Consider the following 20,091-nt stretch of genomic DNA (forward strand, 5'->3'; position numbering starts at 1 on the left):
AGCCATTTAATGGTTATTTGTCTGCTTTCATACTAGTTTTCCACATAGATGTCTCTTTTACCAAAAGAAAAAAAAAAAAAAGTTGCTCTACTGATCCATTCTTCTTCTGATTTTATTTTTTACTAAGTCTATTGCTTTGTTTTATCTGGTTGCTAGTGCTGTCTTTGTTTACTTGAAGTTGGAAAGAACTAGCTGCTTAGCTGTTGGTTTTCTGTTGCAACGTTTTTATTTTCACCAACAATCTCCCCTTACCTATAAAAGCTGGCATCTATGCCTTGCCTTTGTGCAAGGATCTAAATGCAGAGCATGTCTTCAACTTGTGTACGGACTAAAACTAAACTATCCCAGAGGATGCGGAGTATCATTGCCATGACTGGATAAGGAAGAGGAATTTAACTTTTGTACTGTTCAAAGATGTGTTTTCTATACTTCTGGCTGTATAGAGACAGACTGGAGCATGTGACAAAACGACTATATGCAGGGCTGGAAAGGGAAACTTCTGTTCAAGAGGTTGTTATTTCTGTTGTTAGCTGTAATATGTGAAGCTTGTGTAAGAGCTGCAGCATGTGCTGAGTATGTTGGCTTAAGGAAAACTGGTAATTGCTTACTTTTTCTGAGATTCGGTTAAGCTGTTGGTATTTGACAATGTAGAGAACGTTTTCGTGTCTACTCCTTATTAAAGTGTCAGGTTTACTGAACATAAGGAGGGAAATACAGACTATCATTTTTGGGAGATTTTACTAATCTATGCTGTAAGAAGAGCACCTGAGAATTACGGCTGACAGGTGAGTTGGTGCATCTATACCAGCTCTCATTTCATCTGCCTTTTTTCCTGAAGAGTTTCCGCTTGCTCTTCTGCTACATCGAGCTGGTACTTTATCAGTGGTTTGTGCTAAGATTCTATGCTGTTAAAACAAGAACCCAATGTGTAAGGAATTTTTGCTTCTGTAAGGGGGGTTGAACTGTTGCAGCCAGTAATTTCTAAAACCACAGAAAGGAGGCTGTCAAAGCCCTTACACAAGTTAAACTAGTCTCATGGTGAGATTATTTTATTGTGTTAATAATTAAGACCTTTCAGCTTCTGCCTACCGCTGACAAAATTGTCTCTGTTTTAAATAAAACACCAAAAGTCAGGTCACAGCAGTGATTAGGTCACAGCAAAGAATGCAGTTTTATAAGTGCTGAATCCTCTCACGTTATTGTTTTCCACTGGATTTTTCTTGTCAAGAGTCCTTGTCCCTTAAACCAGTGTCATGCCTCAGCGTTAGGACTGATGGACAAGATAGTGATGTTGTAATGGTGTTGCTCTGCTTTTTGGTCAGAGTTTGCAGAACTATCTGTTAATAATGACTTTAATGCAAAGTTTAGAATGATTGAATGATATTCCATGTGTTCTATAAGGTTTTCTTGAACTTTATTAGGTTATGCAGCGAAAAAATATCTTAACAGTTGAATTTTGAAAATCTTTCCTTACTGCAACATGGCCAGTGAAACATAAAGCAAAAAAAACCTCCACCAAACAACACAACACAAACAAACAAACCAATGCCCAACAAAATAAAACAAGTTTTGATAATTGCAGGTATCTTTTCTGTGAAGTGTCATTTCTTTGTGGAAGATAATGCATGTTTTCGTATTGCAAGACATTTAACTTCTTACCTCCCTTCCTACACACATGCAGAACAGTAGGTCTAATAATGACGAGGAAATGAAAATAAATGGAATGTGAGGGCTTTAAAGGTATAATTCTTTCTACAGGTGTAAGTTTTCAAACACTTAGCCTGCTAAGAATGTTGTGAACCTTTTTGAAATTGGAAATTTGGAGCAATCTTCAACCATTTGCAGTTGGGTTGGGGGAAGATGGTTGGTTCAGTTCTTCAAAGACAAAAAATATCTGCGGTCAGTTGGGCAGGTACTTGAGAATGCTGTTTTCTGCATTCTGACTTGAAAATGTAGTGCTTGTTTTACATGAGAACACATAGCAATTTAAAGACATTTCAGAGATATAAAGCTTATGTCACTAATGCTTTCATTAAGTCTGCTAAAGGTGTGAGGCGCAATCTTTCCTTTATGCGGTGTGACTGATCCCCAGTACAAACATCTTAAGATGAGTTCAGAACATATGGCCCATGAGAAACATGGCTGTTGAAATGTAGTTATGAATGTTGTCTGTGTTTTGGTAAAAGATACTATCAAACCTTTGTGCTGTCTGCTGCTTCTCATGGATAAAGTTATTGTGCTTAACTGTTGAAAAGCTGTAAAGATAGAAAACCTGTTAAGGTGGCTGGGTTAGAATATCAGTGGTTCGGGGTTGCTCTTTATGTTCTTGTTTAGTTTTAGTATAGTAATGGTGGTACGGTCAGCAAGTCAAAATAAGCCAAGAGCTGAAAAAGCTAGAATTACTGTATTGGAGGAATTTTTTTTTTATGCTTATTGCATGAGTGCAGGTTTCCTCCCTGTCTTTGTATTTTATTTCACTATAAATGGGAATTTAAAAAAACCCACACAGTAAACTAGATAACACTTTGGTGTTTAATTTTCTTTGTCTTCCTGGAGAATAACTTTCCTTTTATTCCTCCTAAAATAGTTCAAACTATTTTTCACTTTCATTTCTGTTACCTGTTGAACATGCCATTTCTTTCCTGATTCCTCTCAACTATTCATTCTTCTACTACAGGCATACGTGCTTTTGTCACTCTGATGGCAGTTTCATTTTAAGTGCTGCTTACGATTGAAGCCTATTTCTCAGTCAGTTTGAGCGCAATTCACATGGGTACCACAGGAGAAAAGGAGTGTTCTGCTGAGCAATCTTACTGTGTCCAGGTTGCTGTTTTTTCCCTGCCTTTGTAGGATTGACAAGTGCTTATTCTTGACCTTGATTCTACAGAGCGCAAGTGGCCCTGAGGGTTCTTTGCACAGCTGTGGAATAGAGGGCCTTGCAGTGTCTTGACGGTTCAGCTGCTCCACTGCTCCGTTGCAGGTCAATGGAAATGCCTTTTGGGTCTTCAGCATAGTGGCTGGCTGTCCACTGCCTTTCAAGGGAAGTTTGTCACATGTAATAGATGATACTTGAATGAAAGACTTACCAAGAGAATTATGCATGCTGCAGGAGGCTTATATACGCTGACACTAAATAAGGGCCTGCTAGAATAGGAGCCGATGCTGTTCCCTCTCTAATAAGTGATGATTTCCTCTTGGTATTTTAGTATGACTACCACTGGTGGAAGGGGAGTGAGAGAGGAAGATAGCAAACAAGCACCAGCGTAGCTTGGCTTCAAGTTAGGTGACACAGTTCTGGTTAGGAGCTTCATGGTAGGATTTTAAAAGTTCCATGCTACTGTTGTGACCAAAATAATTTTTTCACAATGTATTTATCTTGTAAGGCATTAAAAGTGAGATCAATATATGAAGTATTGTAGATTCCTCTGTAAAAGCACCTGAAAAGATAGAATTGGCCACTTCAAATATTATTCTCTACTGTCATAAGCATACTGAAGATCAATTTTCTTTTAAAAATACTTAAGTTCTTAATATTTCATTTATGCTAAAGGTTCTGCTCGGCAAAGAATTGGAAATGACAATTCATGTATATGTGAAAAATCAATTAACTTTGTTCTGTCTTAAATGATTCAGAGTCATGATTCTAAATGTCCCTGTATTTTTGTGGTAATAGATTCACTGCGATTTTAATGTCCTTTCAAGAAACCTAGTGAAGTTCAGTCAATGTTTTTTTTTTTTCTTTCTGAAGTTTACAGGGTAATTTTATGGTATTAATACACGACGCCAATACAACTTAACAACCCTGACTGTAGTATACTACTTTTGAGATGTCTACTTTTATTTGAGGAAAAAAAACCCAAACCACCATAAAAACAAAAAAACCCCACCCTAATATCTTATTATACTTCAAGAAAAGATCAGAAAATTATTTTTAGCCACTCTTAAAGTATTCTGAGAATTGGATTAATCTTATGTTTTGTACATTCTTGGCTAGTTACATGAATGCATAATTTTTGTAATTAACGTTTCTTTCTCTAGGATGAGTGCTTTTGCCACTGGTCAGCTCCTTCTTCCTTTTTTTTTTTTTCATTTTTATATTTTACTTTTTTCCCCTCCCCTTTTTCTTTTGTAGCATAGCAGCAGTCTTTTGGATTAGTTCCAATGAATTCTGAGTATTGATTTGAAGATAACACATCATTATACAATGAAATCTGTATCAAAATCTATAAGCTCAAAATAGATCACTGTAACTGCAGTAACGATAGCTTTTTAAGGTAATACTCTGATTAAAAGAAAATTGAAACTAACTATAAACAAATTCTCACATCATGTATTCTTTTATGTTCCTGATCATGTTTTATTTCTGATAAGAGATGCCTGCCGTCTGTTGCAACTCGAAAAGCCTCCTATTGCTGAATTACGGCAATGTGATCTCTTCCGAAATTGCACTTGCCAGTGTGTCTTGTGTGGATGTAATACATATTTATCCCTTGCCTGACTCTGTAAGAGGAGTTGAGACAGTGGAAAGAGTGGAGGAGGAAGGATATGGGGAATAACACACTGGGGCTGACAGTTGTGATGATAGATGGGAAGTGCTCAAGTAAGTAGGCTAGGTTGCATTTAGTGTGTATATACATTTTCCTTACTTTAAAAAATTTGCTGTTCTCTTACTTTTTACTCTTACTGCTTTTTTCCCTAAATAGAACCTTTTAAAATGCCAGCTCCCATTTAGTATTAATGCATTATGCGTATTCATATAAGGCAATTTTCAATCATCATTGCTTGAAATCAGGAAAACCTTAGTCTTGCATTTCTTTGCACTGTGTTTGCTTTCACCTTCAGAGCTGAAGGTAGCTAATGCCAAAGTCTGTCTGCAGCTTGATAGAAGCAGAGTGCTTAACTTCTGTGCTGTTTTGAAGTCACATTTTTACATTTTAAACGCGCTTTCATTTTCAACAAAACTCTGTAGTGGGCTTCCACAAGAAAGATTATAAGAGGTTACAGGTAGCCTTTACAAGAGGGGGTTAATAATGGATGCACTGAAAATCAAAAAGTTGAAGGTATGACATAGTTTGCATTTGTTGATCTGCAGTTGGCATACTGAAAAGGAAAAATGTGTATGTATTGGCATCTTCCTGAGTTTGCTGTGACCTTGCTGTATCAGGGGCTCCATCTTAGAGAAACAATATAAATCTGAAATATTGGCTGGATCGTCTAGTTAACTTCGTTAATGTCTCCACCATCTCCCATTGTCTCTAGTTAAGTAAACGAGGTTCCTGATTACCTACATTAACTGACATGTAAGACTATTACGGATATTTGGGAACGTTTTTCTAAAGTCCTCCTAAACTTAACTCTTAGATAGTTTATGCATGTGTTTTTCATTCTATCGTATATTTTTAGCTTAAGTAACTCTTTCTGCTTTGTCCTTAAAAGTACCAGTCATACTGCACTCTCAGAGCAGGATGTGATAGGTGAAGGTAGGAAAGACAGAGGTTTTTTTTCATTCATGCTCTGTGTTCTCCTAGTTGTGATAACCTTTCCTGCTACTTGGTCCAGTTTCATGCCATTCTTCCTTAATGCGTTCAAGTAGAATTAGAATTAACATTATTTCAGATCTTTCACCAGTGTCGTACAAAATTACAGTGGCTATTGAAATTGACCCATGACACATTCTGGGTTAATATATATCTGATTATGTCAGCAGTAAATATTGCTAATGTTTGAAACTTGTGCTTTCATATGTTTGGATGGAAGGCACTATTAATGGGGGATTTTATGTTTCTAAGTCATGGTGACTGTGAATTCAGATCTACTAGGAATATAATAAAACTCAACATTTACTGAAAATGAAATAGAAATCTTAAGGCAGGGAGGGTGTCCATTTTCTTTGCAGTGTTCTGTTATGCTAATGGGTAGACAAAGATGTAGATGAGTTAGTTCTTAAAGTACAGTAAAATACTGCATAATACAACTCTAGTCTTTTGCCTTTTAACTGACAAACTGGTATTTATCGTATTTAGTTGATTTTATTATAGGAATAACAGTTAATTATTTACTTGATTTTTAAAGTGTCTTCCTTAATTTGGTGCTTTATAATCATCTGTTGTCAGGTGAAAAGTTAAAGAAAAGAACTAACTTCCATAATTTGGGTGTTTGTATATCTCTTTGGCTGCAGACCCTTTGAGAGATCGGTTGTGTTACCATTTTTAGCTAAAATTTAGCAAGCGGGTAGTAGTTGTTTGATTGTTCAGGACTCTAATATAGTCAGTTTTAATACAGACTCCAAGTCTAAGCAATGTGTAAGAGAAAATATTTAAATAAACCATATTTTAAAATGTCTTAATGTCCAGCCCTGGTATTAAACATGTGTTGAGTAAATTCGAGCTTTTTATGATTAGATGCCAAACTGAGATTGAATGGCTCTATTTTATTATTTTTTTAAAATATGTTTAACATTTTGGTAGTACTTACATTTTGTGATTCTTGTAAGAAAGTTGATTCCTCTAACAGCTGTGAGGAGGTGGTGTTTGATGTTTCTCATCCCTCTCTGCAAAGTGAAATGACAGAAAATAAGTTACCAAAATTTGTGTGAAGGGGCATAAGACCCAATTTTGAGTCATTCAGTTGTCTTCAACTGCATTGCTATTTCTTCTGACTTTTTTCCCCTCCTTACATCTTTTACTAATAATATGCAAGACAGAAAAATTGGACAGTCATCTTCGCTGTTTTGACAACTTACTGCAGAGCATATTTCATTTTGTGTAGACAGAAACAGGTGTTTTATGGAAAAGTATCAGACACATCAGTCTGTCATTGTACCATAAAAGGTAAGTATGAGGAGTGAATAAGGATTAAATAGGTAGATTTAATGCTACTATGTCCTTATTATTACTTTTACTTTATCTCAAACATTTGTGTCAGTTTTTACATGTCATTTATTAACAGTGGTGTCTTACTTTGCATTGAAATGAATGAGACCCGTATAAAAGTGAATGTATTTTGCTTTGGGGTGGACATTTCTTAAGCCACCCTAGTGTAACTATTAGTAATGATGTGACTACACCCTAAGTAGTTTCTCTTCAACCTGTTAGTCAAGTCTCCTCCAAAGAAGACCGAATTTCATAATAGATGAAAGAAATGAGTAGTACCTGGTCATTTTCAGAGGATGTTTCCATGTGATACTAGAGTCTCTTCTTTGTTTTTTATTACCTGGTGGCTGACATTACTATTAATCATGATCTAAATTCTCTAAAATAACAGACGTTGTGTCAAGTTAGTTAGCTAAAGATCACATTATGTATACTTTGCTTGACTTGTCATGTACTACTCTTTGAATTTTGATCATGAATAAATTGTTAAAATCTTAAGAGTAATGTGTAATGAGTAGTGAATAGTAAGAATTTCTGACTTAAGAATCTGACTAGCATTAAACCCAGTACTAACACAGTCTCTTGGTGAGTGATGTTGAAGGTTGAGTTATACTTACTATGTACAGGCAATTCTACTACATAAGTATTCAGGCAGAGCTTATTTTGGTTGCACGGAGGGAGTGAAAAAACATCTCACTCATTTGTCTAGTTGTGGAACCAAGACTAGAGATTAAAAAAAAAAAAAAGTCTCAAAGGTGAGACAGATAACAACACAATAGCCAAGGGCTAACTTGAGCAATAGCAATACTGTGGTCAATATGCAAATATGGCTATAGGTCAATCATCTTACCCCCATAACTGTTTAATTCCCATTTTGCAGGACTGAAGAGCAGCTTAACATTTATTTTGCTTAGCATCATAGAACCATAGAATGGTTTGCGTTGGAGTGGAACTTCAAATATCATCTAGTCCAATCCCCCTGCCATTGGCAGGGACATCGTTCACTAGATCAGGTTGCTCCAGCCCCTGACCCTGCACTCTTCCAGCAATGGGGCATCCACAGTGTCTGTAGGCAACCTGTTCCAGTGTCTCACCACCCTTGTTGTAAAAACTTTCTTCCTTACCCAGTCTAAATCTCCCCTCTTTCAGTTTAAAACCATTGTGCCTTGTCCTGTCACTATAGGCCCTGGTAACAAGTTTCTCTTCATCTTTCTCATCTTTCTCTCTTTTTCAGTATTGAAAGGCCACAATAAGGTTTCCCCAGAGATGTCTCTTCTCCAGGCTGAACAACCCCAACGTACTCAGCCCTTCTTCATAGGAGAGGTGTTCCATCCCTCTGATCACTTTTTGTGGCCCTGCTTTGGACCTGCTTTAACAAGTCCAGTCTTTCTTGTACTGGAGGACACACAGGTGAACTCTGTGAAGAAATAAACTCTGTGAACATACTCCAGGTGAGGTGTCATGAGAGCAGAGTAGAAGGGGGAGCATCACCTCCCTTGATCTGCTGGCCACACTTCTTTTTATGCATCCCAGGGTACAGTTGACTTTCTGGACTGCATCCACATGTTGCCAGCTCATGTCCAATTTTTGCTCACCTGGATCACCAAGTCTTTCTCCTCAGGGCTGCTCTCAATCTATTCATCCCCTAGCCTGTATTGATATGGAGGATTGCCCCAACCCAGGTGCAGGACCTTGCACGTAGCCTTTTAGAACTTCACAAGGTTCCGTTTGGCCCACTCCTCAAACGTATCAAGGTCACTCTGGGTGACATCCCTTCCGTTAAGCATGTCAACCACACCACTCATCTTGGTGTCATCCACAAACTTGATGAGAGTGCGCTCAGTCCCACTATGTGAGTGACGAAGATATCAAATACTACAGGTCCCGATACGTATCCTTGAGGGACACCACTCTTTACTGGTTTCCTCTTCGACATTGAGCCATTGACTGTAAGTCACTGGAGGTGGCCATCTGGCCAGTTCCTTATCCATCCAGCAGTCTGTGTGTCAAACTCATCTAATTTAGTTGGAACATGCTTCTGCGAACATATTTAGAGAGATCTGTTAGGTTACGTGGTAAACCTCATCTGCACACCCGCAAAGGAGCGCAACGAGACAATGTCAGGGGAAATGGGATAATCGTACACTGCCTAACTTCTTCCAGGCCCATCACAGGAGCCATGGGCTTATCAAAGGCCCATCTTCACAAGCCCAGAAGAGCACAGGAGCAGGCAAGGAACCCAAATTAAGGACTCAGAGGAGGGTGTCCCCCGTCATGTGTGTAGCCTAACCAGGGCTTTCCCTAGAGAGCCATCATCCCTGTTGTCCAGACATGACACCCATGACAATGACGCAATGCTGGAACACCTTTTGGACTGGGGGCTGGAGATGTTACTGCCAGGGGTATGGGACATCTAGGGTGCAGGGGACTGCAGAAGACTTAAGGGTTGTTTTGGGGAGGAGCCAAAGGCAGGGGAAGGGAGGTATTTGGGTGATTCAGGAAGGAACAAACATGGGGAAACAGAGGAGCAGGGAGATTTAGAAGGCCAAGCATGTGTTGTTGACTGGTCAGTACACATGTAGGCAAATGTAACAGTGAGGCAAATACTCAGAAAAGTGGAAAATGTAGTGTAGTATTTGTGCAGGACATCTCTCTCTGTTTTTTCTGAGATGATGAAAAATTAATACCTTAATTTCCACTGGAACTGAAGAAACCTGACCTGTCAGTTAGTTTGTATTTGCTGTGATCTCTGCAAATTGCTCAGGACGCCTGTGAAATGGTCACAGAACTGAAATACAGTATTCCAATCAACATAAGGTAAACTTAAAATGTTAACAAAACCCTCTGAACAAATGCATCAGGACGCATGCTGCTTTCTGTATTCTGGGGGTAGTGCTGGTTTCACAATAATGTCAAAATACTATGTACTGATTCGAATTAACTGCATGCTGTGTTTGTGCTTAGTAGATCTTTGTTGGAGACAAAAGTAGATCTTTGATGGAGACAACAAATGTGTAAAGGCTGTTTTTCATTTGTTTTTCTGTTTTTGGGACGGGGGCTTCTTTTTCCATGTTGAGTTGCGAAGATGTATACTTGTTTTATTGAAGTTAGGGCACTGGTGCCATCTGGCGGTGTTAATACCTTGCCGGAAATGGGAAAAATGGCTTGTGAGAAGTTCCAGTGAGATGTGAGAAATTTGTGGCATGACACTAAAAAGAGTACACGGGTACATTTGCTGCCTTAACATACAATTATGCAGTTAAAGTAAGTCATAAAAGGCTGCACATGGGCTGTTAATCATAACTTGACTTGCTAAAGGAAATTTAAGTCTTTAACCATATTTCTTTCTGCTCAACGAAAAAAAGGTTTATTTCTAGTAGTTTCTTTTATTAAGTGGTGTTTTGCAAACACAACATAAAGAATTTTGTTGAAGTTTTCTTCTGTTACTGCAGTTTGCTAAACCCAGTACAACCTTCTCATTGCAAGTATGTTTGAAGCTACTGTTCTCTTTTTTTTTTTAAGTGGCTGATACATTGAATCTGAAAGTAAAAATTCAACAATGTAAACCTGTGAACAGTGGATATAAACAACTGAGATATGTGAAGCCAAAGCAACCACAAATATGGTTTTCATTATCCTTACATCTTTTAAAAAAGCTGTCCTGCATCTTAAGTTGTTCACCTGAGGTAATATGCTCATCATTCTCTGGGGTACTGTACAGGCTGTATTGGCTACAGTTTTCTTGAAATAAATTTCTGACTGATAAATACGAGATTTCTTGCCCTGTGACGGCAAGATTTGCATAAATGCAAGGTACTTCATATTAAGCTGGTGAGCTTTTTTTAATTCATTTCAGTTAGCCATTATTCTTTTGATCTGTTGTACGTCACCATGATATTATTCTAATATGTTACTACTAAATAAATTTCCTTAGGGACAGAGGACTGTCTGTTCAGCCATTAACAATTTATATCTTCCTATTCCAACTGATTACAATAACAGGCTATTTTTATGTTTTAATCCAGCTAGTTGAAGAGGCACAGATTCTGTACTGGTATTTCTTCATAATCTCTGACCTCGTGACCACACAACACTGCCTTCAGTTGCATCATAATGGAAGTATGAATTAGACGTCCCTTTTAACTAGGCACTAGTTTTCTATTTACATGCTTATGTTCACAATGTCAGGAGCCTTTTTTGGATTCTGTCTTGATGGAATGAGGTGTTTGCAGGCCTGTTCAGCTAATGTAGATTGTGGAATTAGATGGAAACAGTTGTTAAATATGTTTAGTAGTATTTAATATTTAAATTAATATTTAAATAGTTAATTTATCAATGTTTATTGAACATCTTTGAGAATAATTAATTGGCAGCCATACAAGGACTGGTTTGTTTTGTTTTGTTGGTTTTTCTGTTGGTTTTTTTTTTTTTTTTTTCTGCAGTTTAATTCAGCTCATTGTCCACCTGGGTTTGTCTACTGGGTTTCATCTGCATGCAGCTACTAACAAAAGTGTGTAAGGCTTATGCCTGGCATAAGCCAGGCCATCATGAGCATCAGATTTCAAAATTTTCTTTGCCACACTTAAGTTTTGGGTCTGAGCAAAGCACCATTGTTGTAAAGTTTTGTTCTTAGAGCTGTGACTTTCACTTTAATGACACCGTCCTTGTGAATTGAGGTATACCTGCTGCTTTTATTACCGTTGTCATTCAGTGTACAGTCTCGTATGAGCTTAGTACACTTCAGTAATTATTCAGCAAAATTACTAGCATCTGCCACATACAGCTTTTTATTTTTAGGCTTTTTCCACCGTTAGCACTATACTTCTGCTTTTTAATGAAGTAACGTTATTACGCTGTACTTCAGCAAAAGAAAAAATATATGTGCTTATCCTTATGAAATAGAGCAAGGTTGTAGTGGTTTGCAAATCCTTCAGGCATTCACTGTCGTTCTGGATTTGTACCTGGTAAGAATAACTTCCTGTTTTGCTTTGCAAAACTTAGTGGTACGAATGAGAATTACAGTTTGATAATCTGTTAAGTCATCAAGAGCAGTCATAGCATTTGAACCATCCTTTAAAGAAAATCATTTTGTAATATTAGTACGTGTTTCTGAGTTGTTAGTGTGCAGGATCAGTAGAGGGATCGACTTGCCTAGTCTCTAATGACTGTCTAGATACAAAAATGAACTGAATTTCCATGTCTTTAGTTTTTGTAGTACATCACTATCTTCCTGTACCCAGAACAAGAAGAATATGGTGGTGATTTAGGACTGACTTGTTTTGTTGGCTTTTTCCTCGCTAGTTGAGTGCCACTTCCTTTTTCCAGCTGAAACAAAGTGTTACCTTGTCCTCTTCCAGTAGCAGTGAGAGAAGATACATGACAATTCCTTCGAAAGATTGTTACTCAGAAGTTTATGTTGTGATGTGCTCTTGAAATGGTGATAAGCCTCTGACTTGTTTTTTTCGGGAGCAGTGCCTGCTCTGTTCTCCACATTTTGCTGCAGAAATAGATCTCTTTTTGTGGCAAATGCCTTCTGAAGCGTCTTCTCCTGTCCATATGAGGTCTTTCTGTCCTCAGTGAGGACTGTTTTTGTGGGTTCTAACAAAAGAGCGTCTCATGCAAGTCTGCATTGCTTTCAGTTAGTAGTAATTTTTTTCCTCTGAATGCAGTCAAAGAAGTTCACAGTGGAATTGCTAAGAGATCTTTATTTGCATTGTACTAAGTTCTCACCTAGTGTTATCATTTATATCTTATTGTATCATTGTATTTATAATTCCCTTAGCAATATAACAGTAAAATCGGTAACTACAGGATATGCTTTTGATATTTTGGAGCAGGAAGGTGGAAGTAGTAGTACTCTATGCCTGTCTCTTTAGGATCTGAGCATTTCCTGTGTGAATCAAGTTAAGAAGAAAAACTGCGTTCTTCTGTCAAACTTATCTGCTCACTTGAGATTATCCTCTGGCCAAAGGTGATGGAAAGGTGTTGTTTTTTTAAAACATAATTTTATTTTGGAAAATATCTAGACATTCTGGAAAATATTAATTATTTTATTGAAAATATTTTTTGAAACTTAAGATACAAAGAGCAGATTACTTGCAAATACAGCTTGAAAAATGAGATAATACTCATCTGGCTGTGGATCTTCAGTCTAAAATCTTTTCTTACAGACTGATCACTATCTAGTCCATAGGTTGTGATTCAAGGTTTCTGCGTATTTATTTGGTTCTTTTCCCTGTTATTTGTGAAGATAATGAAGTTCTTTTCATTTCGCCATCACATGATGACAGGACTACTTGAATTTTGAGGAATTTTGGATGTTAACTTTCAGACTATTTTTCTGTCTTTTCAGGTCTCTGGATGGCAGACCCTGAAAAGAAATGCTGTTTTAAGAGGTATGCCTCATGTAGGCCAAAATATTCCTGACTAGTGTATATATAAATGATAAGGCCATATTTCTAAGTCCTCTCGTAAACTTGCATTAATATTAGTTTTCAGTGCTGAAATCTCTCTGAAAGGGGAAAGCTTGTAAAGCGACACTCAGGCTTGTCTTAATGGTGACACAGTTTTAGTAGGGAGATCTACATACCCTGCTTACCTTTTTGCTTGATAATCTTAATACAATACTGCCTTAGTGGATGAAGTATAGCATGGAGAAAATCTGCTGACTATCTGACGTGTGCATATCCCCTGCCAGCCTCTCCTGACTCTGTGTGGGGGGTTGGTTGTTTGCTTGTTTTTCAATTGGGAATATAGTCCAACTGCCTTTGTAATTGTCTTCCGTCACTTCTTCCTGGTGTGATGTAAGATTTAGCAGACAGTGGGAGGCTGACACCATGCTAACAGTGTGGTATAGAATAATGTCAATTGGAACCAAGCTGAAGAAATACTAATAGTTTTTTGATTGTTTTTGTGTATTAGCTGGATGTTTCGAACATTTTCTGTGTTTGTTTGGGGCTTCATGCTCCAGCACTTAAGGAGACTGCCTCTTCTCTCTTGTTGGTATGTCATTTCTGAATAATTCATTGTTTTACAGCTGTTAAGAAAGCAGTCTTTTCAAAATTGGATTGAACAGCTCTTTTGTTGTGTCTCCCATCCATTTCAGGATTCATAAGTGGCAAATTTTAGGAAAGTAGGCTTTATTTGTCTTTCTAAGAGAAAGATTGGTTTCACCCAGTCTTTTCAGGGCTCTCCTTGTTTTCATTTTTTTTTTTTTAACAGGACCTCTTAATTCTTTTTTAGGCATGATTCAGGTCTCTGAAACTTTAGAACGTTTCCTGTTTCTCTAAAGCAGTACAGTCCTGATTTGTTTTGTTCTGACTCAAAAATAATTCCTATACTGTGAAGTACTAACAACTTGGGTTAAAAGTGGCTCTTCAGCTATTGAGTGAGATTCTGGTGTTGCTGGTTTTTATGCTGTGTTTACAAAGGTCCTAAAGAAAATGATGCTAAAAATAAGGGAAGATATTATTGCTATTTTCAGCATACCTGTGGACATAAATAAAGAAGATGGTGCTGGGCTATTCTTGTAGGATGAGAGGCACTGCACACAGGTTGCAACACCGGACTTTCTTATGAGACAATAAGAGCACTTTTTGGCAGTAAGGGTGGTCAGACCCTGAAGCAGGTTGCCTAGAGAGGCTGTGGAATCTCCATTCTTGAAGGTTTTCTGAATGTAGCAGGAATAGGCCCACAGCAACTAATTTTAAGTGGGCCTACTTTGAGTGCAAGTTTTGGAGGTTACTTCTAATCTACATCATCCTATAAACCTGTATAACCTGCTGAGGGGCCATTTTTTTTTTTGTGTGTTTTACATTTCCTGTAAAAACAGGTGAGACAGGTTGGTGTGTCTTGTTGTGTTTCTGTTTGTGTTTTTTTTATTTTTTTAAAGAAATATCTGTAGCTGAGAAGTGTTTTGTGATTATAGAACTGAGAAGTTAGAGTAACAACTTCCTATTTCAGCAGCATGATTTTAAGGGAGAAAGATCATGCTTTGGCTCTAATGTTCACTTGTTGGCTAGGTAAAGAGTGAGAAACTTAATTTTTTCATCAAATGCCATTGTACACTCAGTGGATTGAGAGTCTCTGAAAGTTATCTACAGTTCTTACAGTTTATTTGAGATTGCTTGCTGTAGTAAGTGACTGTTTAAGAAGGTAACTGTGCAGAAGACCTAATGAACCGCTGTGTCCTACCAATTTACTTTCCTTGTCTTTGGCTTCCTAAAAACTAAAGTACGGTATGATATTTCTGTTGTTTGCTGACTGCCTTAGAGGTTTGATGACAGCCTAAGTTTTGCAGCGTTCAACTGTGGAAAAAGTTGGTTCAGAAAACTACGTTGTAAACATTCAGATTCTGGTCTGCCCTCTGAAGTTGTCTGCTTTTATATGGGATGATAACTTTCTTTGAGTCTTCTGCTTCTGAACTGGGCTGTGATCCTGTGAAAGACTCAGAAGCTCTTGAGCATGCATCTATGTAGTGACTGATTGGTCACATTGTAAAATAAGGCAAATTCAAGTATTCTCAGTTTATTATAGAAGTTTGCTTTTCATACTAGCTCCCATGCAGTCTAGTGAGTTTGTAAAGTCTCCGTAACAAAGAAGTCTCAATTTAGAGGTACATTTTGTTTTGTTTTGATTTTTAAAACTTATGCAAGAAGACATCAGCCTAAGTGGTGCTTTGGAAAAGTAAACTTATCGTCCCCTCCTATTATTACTTGAAGCTATTGTGTGTGACTTCAACCTTAACCTGATTCTGCCAGTTTTATTTTTTAAAGCAACCAATTTTAAATGTTGAGCTCATGCTAACTTCATTGGAGTTGATGTCTATGTGATTATGATAGGACAACAGTTCCTTGAAGTACTGGATGAGCAGTCTGAGAGCAGTCAAAACAGTTAAGAAATTCAGCTCGTCTATCGCATGGATAGATGAAGGGAGTGTAATAGGATAGCAAGTTCATAGGATCATAGGATAATTCAGATTGGAAAAGACATCAGGAGATCATGTAATCCAGCCGCTCAAAGCAAGAGTAAGCTATGAGATCAGACCAGGTTGCTCAGTGCTTTATCCAGTTGTCTGAACACTTCTGTGTTCTTAACCTGCAAGCTCGTTTGGGATTGTGAATTTAGAGACGGTTTTGGACTTTTGTTCTATTTCTTCTTAAAGTTAGATCACTTGTTCTGGAAGTTTCTGCATTCACTTTTAGCTTTTTTTTTTTTTTTTTTTTTTTTTTTTTTTCAACCTGTCACTGTTTGAGAAATGGTATGATGAGATTTGTGGAAGGTTGGACCTGGAGTTCAGATTTGGAAAAATGTCGTTCCCCTTTTCAAAGGGAATGTATTAAAAGGAAACCTGGATTTGCCTAGAAAATAGAAAAATAGGTTTGTTAAAGCAAGCTGGCTAATCTTGGTGGTTCTTAGTAAAACTTCATGCTTTGGACATCGTGCAGTCTTGCTGTTCAGATGCAGTTTGTATGAGATTACTGACATGGATTAATTCTATGTGCAGGAAGTGTCAGTAGTCTAAGCAGAACGATGTCAGTTCATTCAGAAGTGCTCAAAGAAATCCAGGAGCTGGTAAACATGCTTTTCCTCCTTTCTTTGTGTGACTGTATGTTAGTATGGTAAAAGCTGCTCTTTGAGAGTGCTACATAAATAGCAAAAACAGATGCTGAGACTTCTGAAGGATACCTAGTTTTTATCAAGGTAGATGTCATCTTGCTTTCACAGGAGCCCAGCAGGTTAAAAATTAATTAGGTTTTAAGTTGCTTTATTGATAAACCCAAATAATATTTAAACTGGAACTTGCAAGCTGATTAAAGTGATGTAAAATCTTAATTTTGTAATAAATAGATTTTTAATTTATTACTGTACTCACAATGCTGAAATAACAGGTAGTCCTTATAATAATTAAGGTGGAGTTAAGATGACATAGAAATAGGGCTTGGGAATATATTTATGACATGCTTGTCAGCATTAATGTCTTTGGAAATTTTGTACCTTCTGTTTGCTTCTAATCTTCAGATCTAATCCACGTTTTTTCCCCTGCAGCAGTGTACTTCAGTGTACGTATGGTTACTTGAAAAGTATGTTTGGTGTGGTTTTTTGGTGTGGTGATAAGAAATTGGCTGTCTTACATGATGAAAGTGTCTGTTAACTTTTGTTTGGTAGTAGGTTGTAGGAACATGAGAGTGTTGGGACTACTTCCCAAGAGCAGATGTGTGGTTCAAAGGTTCAAATAGACTAGTACCCCTTCTAAGTTAGTAGTTGTTAACATATTTCATATATGAACATGGCAAAACGTCCTATATTAACCATCTGCACACATTGAGAGTTTCTTCCTGAGTATTGTGAATGGTGGCTTAGCTTCATATTTTGTAGTATGACTGTGTATTCTTTTCAAATACATTAATAATGATAAAAAAGTAGTTGATGGTGAAATTTGCAATTATGTTATTTAGTTTTCTCTGAAGCGATATAAAACAGACAGGTGATGAATGTGGAATTACTTTATGTTTTTAATCTGTTGCTGCTATTAATGAATTTAATTTCCTTTGTGAGGCTGTAATGCTAGTCCTTCTATTTCTTCTTTATATATCTTAGTAGTTTTGCTGATTTTTATTTTTGCCTCTTTCCGTCTGGGAAGTAATTCAAGGTGTCTTTAAATATGTAGTCTAACTGAACTGACATCTGGGTAATCAAGCATTACGTTGCTAGTTTCTCCCTTCCTTTCTAAATGGATATGAACTGTCCTGGCTTGCCCTTTTTTTTTTTTTAAATATATTTTTAATAAGGCCTCCTGTTGTTACAGGTTAACTGTTTTGAAAAATGAGAGAGGCATTCCAATTTTCTTCTTTTTCTTGAGACCAGATGTCATGGGTCTCAGTTGCACAAGATGCAGGGTAAAGTTGAGTCTGACACTCACAGCTTGTTTACAGACTTCAAAGTTGCATTGCTTATTGAAGATTCAAACTGTTTTGAAGCTACCATCTCTGGGCCTTTGCATATGCAGAGAAGAGATCATTCTCTTGTTCCAGCAGCTGCAAGAAGCTGGAGAACTCTCCTACTTCAGGTTTTGTGTGGTTTTGAAACTGAGGTGTCTAATGCCCTGGAAAAACGTGTTCCCATTCTGTTGCTTCTTCCAGTAGTTCCCAGTTTCTATTCCTCAAAAGTATAATGAGGGGGGTTTTGTGTCATTGTTGAAAGGTCTATAAAATTTTCATAAGGTTGATTTGACAGGCTTGCTCTGGATATTCTAGAAGACATGTATTTTTCCATTGCCAAAAAGTGTATGATTTTTTCCATTCCATCAGTGAAGTGTATATTGTCTTTGCTATCCTCTTTTTATGGCACAATGGCCTTTATTACCATTTTGTAGTATTTTTACTTTCTTCATTGTATGGTTCATTCATTGTTCTCATAATATTATACCCCATCTGAACTGTTTTTTTATTTGTTGTGTTTTTTTTTTTTTTCCTAGCAGCAGTGCTTGTCTCTACTGTAGTGGGGAAAAATTGTTGTGCTCTTTCAAGAAAATATATAATTTATTTGCTTCAGTTTTCAGCATAATATCTTTGGCTCTTCTGCCTTATTAGTGCTTGGATTCAGTCTGTGGTGATCCTGAACACCTTTTTCTGAATTCCTGCCTAAGCAAATAACTGGAGTTGTATTGATACTGCCTTTTTAGGTATCCTTGTAGCTTAATTTCTCTTTTGTCTGTCATGAATTATGTTTTCCAATGTGTTGACTTCCTATTTAACTGGTGATTTTAAGCTGTCTCCTGAACTCCTCCTAAAGAGTGATGTTGAATAGCTCTTCTCGTGTGCCATGGAAATGTACTTACTTCATGCAGTAGCTTCTTTACTCAGAGACCTCATATACTAACTTCCAAGGATTTAATATGTGGCTGGTTTTCAGTTGGTTAGAAATAAATTGATAAAATACAATTTAGAAAAGTAACTCAGTTTCCTAGTGTAGATTCTGACCTCCCTTGTGCACTACAAAACCAAGTTATGCTTTCCTTGTTCTGTAATGGCTAGTCACTAGGTAGTCACTAATTAAGAAATCTCAAATACCATAAAATAAGTTTGATTTTTGTGTCATTTACTTCTTAGCCATGAGAACTGGAAGTCTTGCTAGTCATTTTTGTATAGGACAATGCAGATTTTAATGGGTGGGTGTTGCACTTGCATATCTGTAGGTTATAATGGAACATAAAGTACTTCTTCAGTGCAGGTATAGTTCAGATTACTGTGAAAGCCTGCCTTTTGATAGTTCTTTTTGCTTAGTACCACTTCATTGAACTTAGAAAAAGAATACAACAAATTAAATTGAAGATCAGACAACCTTATTAACATATTCCTATGTGCAATTTGGGGAACGTGTCACTTCTCAAATTCTGAAATGTTTTCCAAGCTGAGCTAAATGAAAACTAGTAGTTGTGATCCAGGAAAAGTAAAGTCACTTTAATGGAAACAATGTAATTTGGTGACTTCAGCAGTATGGGAACCAAATGTAATAGGCTGTAAGCCAGTTTAGCCTGCTCTGGTGGTTAACTTGAATGCTGTCAAGTTATGGTAACAGTACAATTTTCTTTTCAATATATTTTGAAAAATAAAATATAGCTATATTTAAACGGTATCAGTTTGTTAAGACATGGGCTTTGTGTGATCTTTTCTCTAAAAGCAATCGGGGTTGTTGCAAAAAAAAGTTAAACGAGCTATTTCATTTATAATTTCTGATTTTTATTCCTTTTAATGGTGGTTATGCCATCCTCTTCAGCTCCATTGTTGAAACACAACTTCAAAATTACGCTTTAAACATACTGGCACAAAGCAAAAGTGTGGTTAACCCTACTATGCCAAATCAGTTATTTTGACTTTTCAATTATCAAATGTTTTCAATTCTCAAATTGCTTTGAGGATTTTCTCCAAATCTTTGTGAATTTTTCCCCATTACTAGGTGTGATGACATAGATCATTAGAATAGTAGGTTTTCACCTCAAGTCTGAGTCTCTTGGTTGGTGAAGGAACTTATTAATAGCATGCTGGAGAGACTGTTTTCTATGCCATTGATATTTTGACTTGCAAAATAGCATGTGTTTTGCTTTGTTTCACTTCTGTGAAGTCTGTTAAAAGTTAGTATTATCATTGTGCATGTGTGTGTGCACGTGCATATACAGTAAATGAAATCCTAAAGCTGTATAAACATATCTTTAGGGTTA

At 37.0% G+C, this 20,091-nt stretch overlaps 1 protein-coding gene across 2 annotated transcripts in view; it reads left to right on the plus strand.

The window, feature by feature from the left end:
- PCGF3 (polycomb group ring finger 3) overlaps positions 1–20,091 on the plus strand; it is a 51,887-nt gene that overhangs the window by 9,642 nt on the left and 22,154 nt on the right. The window contains exon 2 of one of the 2 annotated variants that reach the window (XM_063320091.1): positions 13,225–13,267. The exons of the other annotated variant lie outside the window; for it this stretch is intronic. The gene's annotated coding sequence lies outside the window, so the exon portion shown is untranslated. The remainder of the gene's footprint in view (positions 1–13,224; positions 13,268–20,091) is intronic. 2 annotated transcript variants of the gene reach the window in all.

This window comes from Chroicocephalus ridibundus, chromosome Z (genome assembly GCF_963924245.1).
Source record: "Chroicocephalus ridibundus chromosome Z, bChrRid1.1, whole genome shotgun sequence".
Classification (NCBI taxonomy): domain Eukaryota; kingdom Metazoa; phylum Chordata; class Aves; order Charadriiformes; family Laridae; genus Chroicocephalus; species Chroicocephalus ridibundus.